At 32.9% G+C, this 10,243-nt stretch overlaps 1 pseudogene; it reads left to right on the top strand.

The window, feature by feature from the left end:
• The first annotated feature begins 4,595 nt into the window (after nt 1–4,595).
• LOC126002735 (uncharacterized) lies at nt 4,596–4,720 on the top strand (annotated as a pseudogene).
• The last annotated feature ends 5,523 nt before the right edge of the window (nt 4,721–10,243 follow it).

The raw sequence follows: 10,243 nt of genomic DNA, 5'->3' as shown, positions 1-10,243 counted from the left end.
AAGAATGAAGAGGATATGAAAGTTTAAATGAGAAGACTTCAAATTGAAATAACAGGACTGAAAAACTTGGTAGGTGAAATGAAAACCTCACTAGAAAGCCTCTCCAATAAAAGTAGCCCTGGTTTGTCTCTAAGGAGGCGAGATTGGGGAACAGGTGACTGGGCTGCTAGAGCAGTTCACATGATCTGTGGTGGTTATTCATTGAAAATGTACCTCATTATATCTGCTTTTGCTTTTCTTGGGCAGCCCTGTCAGCCAACCCACCAGCTGTTAAGCAGTTTACAAGTAAATGCAATTTTTTTTTTGTTGTGGGGTTTTGGTTTTTTTTTATATTTTATATTACATTTTGTTTAAAGTCCTATGAATGTATATGTGTGATTAAAATGGCTTTTTCTGTTTGAAAAAAAAATAAAAAAAATAAAAAAATAAAAAATAAAAAAAAATAAAATAAAATAAGATAAAATAACCAAGACTAGAAACAGAATTAAGATAAGGGTGGATAAAAGAAAAGGTGGAGAGGATCTAAATAAAGGTAGTGTGTTAGAAGGAAAAACATTAAGAAAAGGAGAAATGCAGATAAGGTATTTGAAAATTATCCAATACATAGTAAATAAACAATACCAAATAAAAAAAAAAGAAAAAAGAAAAAAAAAGTAGCAGTGGTTGAGGACAGAACCAATGAACTAGAAGATGAAATACGTAACAACTCCAACAATAGAAGAGGTTGGAAAAGAGACTAAAAACAAATGAGCAGACAATGGAAAATATCCTCAAAGAATGTGAACAGACAAAAAATAGATGTCTTTGATACACTCAACAGAAAAATCTTACACAATTGCCACCTCTGACAATTGTTCTCTGTAAACCACCACTATCTGTATATGTCATCTATGACCTATACAGGTCCTTTGACCTCTGACCACTCCAAACTGCCCACTCACTGTTAACTGTTTCTGGATTCCAATGTGTTATCTATATGTTGACAGATATTCTCTATGTGTTGTTTTCTCATTCGACTGATGTAGGAGAAGTCTTATTTATTTCAGAACTATGGTGAAGAATAAGTTGCATTCTGGAGAAACATTTTCATTTATTTTAATTGTTTGAAGTTGCACACAACCAAGCTTGTCATGATTATTTTCCTATACACTAAAATCATTTTAATCATTGTATCTTAGAAGTATTTTTGAATATATTTTGTCAAGTCACCTATTTTCACATCCTATTCATGTCCTTCAAACAAAATATAATTTGGTTACACCATAAATACAAATGTAAGAAGTTTGGTACACGTTTGGTAATAAAGAAGAAATACATTTTTAAAAGGATTGATCAGTAAATTGTCTATAAACAATTCTTCCAATAACTAACTCTAGAATTGAGAGTTGAAGCAATAAAATAGCAAGTAAGGAGTTTTCCTTGCACATGGCTGACTGGAGTTTGATTCCAGGAACCCTGTACAGTCCGCTATGCCCTACGAGGAATGATGGCTGAGTTTAGACTCAGAATAAATGACTGAGCACCACTGTATGTGGAGCAAAAACAAAAACAAACAAAAACAAATTATAAACATTTAATTATATTCCTGTGGTGCTATGAAAGCTATACATCTTATTAATGATATTAATGAATTATTAAGATGTTATACTTATATGAGATTCATATTATTAAAAAGCATAAGATTTCATACTTTTTCATCAAATTGATCTCCAAAAAATTTAGATTGATCAGAAATTTTTGATTCTATAGTCTTTACTTATATCACTCATCAAACTAGCAAGTATATATATATATTTGTAAGTAGATATTTATTATAACATATTATATTAAAATTAAACATTTAGAAACTATTAATTTTATGACTAAGTAATTAGTAACATAAAGGATACATTTTATTCATTAACTGTATATAGTAATACAAACTTAATTTTTGGGGGGGTTTGGGTCACACCTGGCAGCACTAGGGGTTACTTCTGGCTCTATACTCAGAAATTGCTCCTGGCAGGCTTGGGGGGACCATATGAGATGCTGGGATTTGAACTACCGACCTTCTGCATTGAAGGCAACACCTTATCTCCAGCTATCTCCCCGGCCCCTACAAATTTTTTTAAAATGAGACTTATGCAAGAATAAATGCAGAACAATTGAAGCATAGAGGTGTTTTGAAAAAGCGGTTGCTTGACACAAGCATCATAATATTATTTTGAAAATGTTTGTTATTTGATTACATTTTAAACATTTCTCTCTGTAAAGATTGTAATATCTGGATTTTTATTTTCAAACTTATAAGGACTGCAAATTACAAGAGACACTAAGCATTTGGGCATGGAACCACTATTGACAAATGTTATATGCACTCAATATTAGAAGATTTATCTTTATTAATTCCAATATCTCACCCAACTTATTATACTCAGAGACTTTTTCACTGCTTTGACTAATGTTACAAAGGCATTATTTCTATTGACCTATTTTAAGTTATTTTTGTAACCTTTGTTGTCAATATCCCATTTTAAATTTTTTGGAAATATAAATGATGTGCAGAAAAAAACATTTAACTATAATGCTACCTTACATGTAATATTTCAAATATGATTATTCATATATAATGTATGACATTTCTTCATAAATTTCACACAGAATAAAGTTATATAATTTATGTTTTTGTTTCACTTTTGTGTGTGGTCATTAATAGCATTTATATGTATAATATAAAGTGTTTTGATAATGATAACACCATCATAATATACTATAGAAAAACTTTGCATATAGAAGAACAAAATACAATTAAAAATGAAAATTTGAGGGCCAGAGCAGTGTAGCAAGAGGTAGGGCATTTGCCTACTATGTGCTAGCCTAGGACTGACAATGGTTGATCCCCTGGCATTCCATATGATCTCCCAAGCCAGAAGTGATTTCTGTGTGCATAGCCAGGAGTAACCCCTGAGTGTCACAGGTGTGCCTCCCCCCAAAACCCAAAAAATATGAAAATTTTATAATTTAAATATACATATAAATTATCTTTTGTTTCCTTCTTTATATCTATATTGGGGAGAGGGGTCCCACCCGGGGGTTTTCAGGGGTTACTCCTGGCTCTGAGCTCAGAAATCAGGTAGGCCTGGGGGACCATATAGGATGCCAGGATTTTAACCACCAACAATCCTGGACTGGCTGAATGCATCCAAACACCCTACCTCTGTGCTATCTCTCCAGTCCCTCCTTTATATTTAACTTATTTATCTGAAAAATAAGCCTTGTTTCCTTTAGCAAGCCTGCTGGAGAAATGAAGCTTGTCACTAAGCTTTGTCTTTTCTAGGTTTCATTCCATAATTCCCATCACCTATCAGTTGAACTTGTTTAATTACTTTTCTTCTTCATTTCACCATACTCATAATGTGTTTCAATTATCAAATATTTGTCTTATTTAATTTTGCAGTTTGTTGCCTTCTGAAAATAGAAGACACTGATCTTATCAATAACAAGATTTTAAATTATCCATAAGTCTTTCTTCTTGAAAGGATTCTAGTGGGCAGCTCACCAACAGGATTCCTGTTATCTTCAAGTATAGCTCTTGTTATACTATTCTAGTAAGTCATCTTGCTGTTTGTTCTATGATTGCTTTTAATGCTGAAATTTTCTACCAACTGAATAATGTGCCCAAATTAAAATGAGTTACAAATTAGTACTCTCTAATAAGCCTAAAAATACTCCCAAAATAACTCAAAGATTTACTGATATTTTCAAGCAAGAATTGAGCCAATCTAATTATATATGTCTGATACATTTATTCAAGGTCTACGGGACACATTTCTGGCAAAGTCGTTACTAATCATCCATCCACCTATTTTCTTTTAGAGTTGAATATATTCTTCAAGTTGGTTAGTTACTAAAATGTCTCCTACTGTAAGATGTTTTCTGTAATTAAGATTATGCCCAGGAGAATAACAACAGGTAAGATACATTTAATAAATAAAGCTAATATTTAAATAAATGTGTTTTTCTAATTTATGGTTACAATATTATTCTCAAAATAAATAAAATTAAATCTTTAAAATAATCTAAAGCATATTCAAATTATTTGTTCACTATAAGAAAGCATAGTAAAGCAATTAAGAAAAATAACTTTCTAAAATTTAAGATATGCATTATTTATTGACTGCTTACTAAAATTAATATAATCAAATATAAAATGTAAAATATTAATTATAATAATTCAATTTTATTATGGTAACATTAAATTTTGATAAGATAATCTTTAATATATATGTGACTGCCTTTATGGTTATATTATTTTTCAAAACCAGTATACTATTTGTGATTAATTTTTGAACTATTTTGAGAAGTGACATAGAAAATATGTTTTTAAAAATTATTGTTAAGGACAAAATATCAGTGAAAAACAAACCCATAAATAAAACTTGAATTACAATATGCTTAACTCATACACAGAAGGCATTCTATAAATTATGTTTAGGGAAAATTAATCATCTTCAATAAAAACTCACAAAAACACAGAAATAAAATAATTTTATTTGCTTTTTAGATATATGTTTTCAATTGGCTATGAATATGTGTATGTAAGAGTCAAGATTAAAGATTAACGATTAAGTCAGTGTTCTTTACACTGACTGTATAGAAAAAGGAGGTTCAGTAAATGCACCCCATATATACCTCAATACAGGCCCTTTGCCTGGTCTGTATTGTGAATTGAGGTACAAAAATAAAGATTAAATTTTGCTCTTATATATATATAAATGATACTTAAAATAAAAATAAATGATTGTGCTTTTATTAATTGTATCATATATTGAGGTTAAAATAATTTGGCCTGTATATAGGATATAAGTCACTTAATATTCATGGGTTACTAAAGGAATACTTTGCCACAGATTTTTAGCACCACAACATTTTAAAGAAAGGGCAATCTGTTGTTTTAATATATATATATATATATATATATATATATATATATATAGAGAGAGAGAGAGAGAGAGAGAGAGAGAGAGAGAGAGAGAGAGAGAGAGAGAGAGAGTCCACGTGTGTTGGGAGGGCAATGATGAGGCCTTTCTTGGGTAGGCCCAGCTCCTGCAGCCCTTAAAGCCTGGTGTGTCTGAAGGTAGCAGGGTGATGGTGGAGAATTTCACAAAGCAGTCAGATGAAGTTCCAGGAGTCAGCCAGCTTTATTTCACGGTCTTAACTGCACTGTACATGTCCTCACATGACTTCTATACTAAGCCTTTTCCAAGCAGCCACTTCTCTGTTCCTTCTCTGGCTCTCTCTGCCTCTGTCTCCGTTTCAGCTGGTCTTCAAGCTTAGCTGCTGATTCTCCTTGTTAATTCTCTCTTCTGATTCTCCCTTCTCACTCTTAACTCTCCTTATTCCCTTTCTCCCCCCAAAGCAGACTCCTCTTCTAGGTGTGGGCGTTTCTGATCATTCAGGTGGGATAAACAAGAAGTTGAGGGAAGGGATACCCACAACAATCTAGCATTTTGTTTTACTAGAAATCTTTGTTGTCTTTAATATATTATCTTGTTTTATTTCACATCTAACAACATTATGTAGAAGAGTATTTTGCAAATATTGTAGGTAATGAAACCAATTAATGAGCCCAAGATATATTATTTATCTTTTTTTTTAGGAATTAGGTATTTAATGTTAATTATCTGAGTTTTAAGAAATTTATAAGCATGGTTTAAGGAAGGACTTAACCATTTATTTATTTATTAAGTAGGCAATTTTGATATTTAAAAGTGTGCTAAGATATTTTTATTACATCCTTTCATGCAAAACTTAAATTGTAATTCTCTTGCAGAGAAAACTGTAAAAGGCATGAAGGCAAAATGATGATTGCTGATTTCCATAGAATATAAGGATGAAGGTTTAGGGAAAAATAGATTACTGCATAATAAGGAGTTTTACTTGCAGAGTCGTGGAAATGTTTTGGAAGTATATAGAAGAGTTTGTTACACATCATTGGCAAAATATTGAATTGTGTACTTTAATACAGTTAATTTTATGTGATGTGAATTGCATGTTAATGAATTATGCCTCTTATAAAAGCCAAATATTTATCAAATTTCATGCGCAAGTACAGAATCAATTGTTCCTTCTGAGTCAGTTTATTTTCTGTGCCCTAATATGGCAAATATTCATAATGTGCATTTATAGCAAATCTAATTCTCGTCATAGGACAGACTTCTTTTATCATTTAAGAATTATGAAATCTCAAGTTTCTAGCTCTTTCTTTGTCTTTCCTACTCATTTTCTTCATCTGTCTCTCACTGTGTATCTGTCTGGCCTCCTCTCTGTTTCTCTTCTTTTATTTTTTCTTTTAAAAATATGTTTCGTCATTAATAGTACTCTCACAAGAATCATTAATAGTACTCTCACAAGAAACATTAATAGTACTCTCACAAGAAACATTAATAGTACTCTCACAAGAAACATTAATAGTACTCACTATCATTGAATTATGTTTTTATGTATGCAGAATGTCCATTTTGTACTCTGCCCTTTTGCATACCCCTTCATAAGTTCATATTTCTCTTTAACTTCTTTAACTCCTATCATCATTACTCCTTTTTTACCCTTTCTAACTTAAGTACTGTTGAGTCCTAAGTCACAGACCAAAGTGGTGCCCTAGAGTTAACACCCACCCAACTATTTTAAAAGGCATAAAAAGGACACATATCTTTTCAACATTTTATGGGTGTTTTCTTTGACGGCTATAACTTTTGCTAAATACTTTCTTATACAGTGATGATCCACCCCCCATGTTTTTTATCTTCTCTTTGTGAACTGCTCAATATGGAATTTGGTGTGAAAGAATCCCTCAGTTTAATGCTTATGTTTTAACCAAGTCATGGGTCTTGTTGGAAATGTTCTTACACCCCCATATATCTGATAGCATCACGTGGCTTTATATCTTGTTTGCGTAGGCACACTAGCATGGGAAAATACTATACATACCAATAAGTTTTTATCTAAGAGAAATGGGAACACACAAATCTTGTAGTGCAATGAGACCTTACACCCTGAACATTGACATAAAGACCTGGCACAGGCCTCAGAAGAATGGGCATTCTCCATTTACCCCTTGATCTACAGAAGACATTTACAAAACACCCAAGGTTGTATATAACATCACCCGGAGGCATTCCTGTACCAGGGACGACCCTACAGCTGCTCTGACATCAATCTACTCAAAAGAGACACCACTTAACACTGAGAAGACAACAAGAACAATGACCTGCTTACTGGACAGGGCTTGCTGTATTGTCCCTTAATGGTGAGGTTTGTCTATAACATCACCTGGAAGCAATCCTCTACCACGGAAGACCCTACCACTGCTCAGACATCGTCCTGCTCAAAAGAGACTTCCCTTAACACTGAGAAGACTTAACAACAACAACCTGCTTACAGGACAGGGCTTCCTGCATTGCCCTTTCATGGTGAGGTGAAACGAGAAGGCACTCCACATCATGACTTCAATGTAGGACATGCAGATTCCAGAATCTTTAATACAGAAACATGAGACCAACAACAGAGACTGTGTGATAAGTTTGTTGGCGCTACAGACAATGTCTTGGATCGAACGATAACTTGCCTGAGGCCTAGAGCTGGTCTCATGCCAGGAAACTTCAGGGGTAGAATCTCTTTGTATTTAGGCCAAGGTTATTCCTTTCCATGCCTCTCATATTTTGGTGGGCCTATGCAAACAACAATTGCCACTCTAACACCGTTTTTACTGTGCTCCTTTGACTCTAATCCTTAAAACGCACCCACTTAAAATTTGAGGTTAACTTAAGCTAATATGCATGTACATGGAAACGTAAAAAATACTATGCCTCTAATGTTTAAGGAGTTACGTAAGTTTGATGGCTTTAGATTGCCTTGTGTGCTGTTAAGAAATATTATAATGTGCTACAATCTGGGAACTTGAGGGACAAAGTAATTGCACATGGATTCTGTTTTATTTATCTTAACTTTCTTTGGTGAAAGTTCAAAGTTAAGATATCAGCAAGGGGACTTCTTCTGATAATTATGTTATGGGTGATTGTCCTTCCACTGTAACTTTACCTTATCCTCTTTCTTTGCATCTTTTGTTCTCATAATTCAAAATAAAAAAATTATTAAAAAATTAGTTTCATAAAAATGACAGCATTGCTTTTTCTGGTGTTGCCTTCATAAATAAAATAAAGTTTGCTTTCTAAAGAAAAAAATATGTTTCATATCCAATAAAGGAGAGATGAGCGAATTAATGTTTATGATTTTGGTTTTACAATATTTTACTCAGTTTTGTTGTTGCTTTTTGACCACATCAGTAGGTGCCAAAGAGACCACATATGATGTGAGAAGGGTCAGCATGGTGCAAGACATTATCTTCCCTTCTCTATCATATCACAGAATCAGGACAATATCTTATTACAAATATATTTCTACACAAATATCAGTATAAAGAGATAGTACAGAATGTACTGGGGTTTTTATTCATGTGGCAAAACTGGATTAGGACCCTACCAATAGCATATGGTTGTCTGAGCACTGCCAGGACCGTTAACTCCATGAGCAAAGTAAGGGACTTGAACAATATTGTGTAGGGAGGACCCCAAAGCACAAAGGAAAATGAACATATTATGTTACAGGGCCAAAGTAATAGTACAGTAGGTAAACCATTGGCTTTGCATGCAGCAGATCTAGTGTCCCATATGGTTCCCTTAATACCACCCTAAAAAATACCTGAGTGTAGAACCTGGAGTAACCCCTAAATATGATCAGGTAGTCCCCAAATAAGCAAAAAAGAGAGCATGGTACATGTTAAATGCATGAAATGTCATAAAATACAAACATAAAGGAAAATATGATTTTTCTAATTTACCAGCAATGTCTTATTTGATTCCAACTTTATTTATCTGAGATTCTTTGGAGGACATCCAGTTGTCTTTGGGGTTTAGATCCCAACTTTGGTATAGCTCCCAGTGTTGCTTGTGTGATCATGAGGGACACAGGGACTAAGTAGGGGTCACATGCAAAGCAATCCCCTTACTCTATGAATTCTCTCTCCAATCAAAGCAACTGTCTGTCTATGTACAAATATATTCTGCATATGTGCATGACAGAGGGTATCATTCCAGTGACACTTGATTACCCAGATTAAATTATTTAAAGCTCGGACCAAGTGTGCCATGATCATTTGTGTTCATATGTTCATCTAACATGCATCAATCGTGAGTTAATAAGTGAAATAATATTTTTGTTTGAACAAAACTTGCTTTTGAATCAGACCACAGAACTATCTGTCACCCCAAACTTAATTTATTATTATTATATTTGTTTTAATTTGGAACAATATTCAGAGGTGCACATGGCATAGGGATCACTCCCGGAAGAATTCATGGAATAATATTCAATATAAGAGATTGAACTCAGGTAGAGTTCAAGGTAAACTTTCTACCTGCTGTACCATCTCTGCTGTATTTATTGAGTAATTCTTTTTTAAGTACTTCTTTACGTGTAAAATATTAATACCAAAATCCTTAGAAATGGACCTCAGCCAGAATATTCCAATGTTGTTATCTTATACAAGGTATCAATTTTCAGTTTAGTTTTTATTGAAGTATTATGAATAATATAAACTATATCGATGTAAGAAAAGTTACGTGTATGAAAATATATCTACAGAGAATTCCCAATCTTAAGTAAATACAGGCACAATTACAAAGTACTCAATTTAAATTTTAATAAGTTTTCTCTTCTTTCTTTTTTCTTTTTGCTTACTTGTGAGCCACACATGGCTAAGCTAAGGTTTTACTCCTGGATCTATGCTCAGAAATTATTCCAGACAGGCTCAGGGATTCATATGGGACATCAGGATCAAACATGGGTTGTTCCCATGCAAGGCCAATGCCCTACCAGCTATGAAATCACTCTGGCCCCTTAAATATATTCTTAAAAACAGTATTTAAAGAATGATGTTTTGCCTCTTTAAAATAATATACTATGATAAAAACATTTTATAGTTTATTCCCATTACAATAAGAATGGAAAGTAGGACCTACATTCATTTTATCTTAATTTTATTCTGAGATTAACACAATTCAGTACATTATATGAAATAATATGGAAAATATCTAGAATGACCTTTTAACTCATTTACATTAAAAACACAATAATGTGTCACATTACATATCTGTAAAATAGAGCTAAATTTTATAATAAAGGGCATATACATGATGGAATACGT

The sequence above is a fragment of the Suncus etruscus genome, chromosome 2 (assembly GCF_024139225.1).
Source record: "Suncus etruscus isolate mSunEtr1 chromosome 2, mSunEtr1.pri.cur, whole genome shotgun sequence".
Taxonomy (NCBI): Eukaryota; Metazoa; Chordata; class Mammalia; order Eulipotyphla; family Soricidae; genus Suncus; species Suncus etruscus.
The sequence above is the reverse complement of the archived record's forward strand: the minus strand, read 5'-3'. Positions and strand labels throughout refer to the sequence as shown.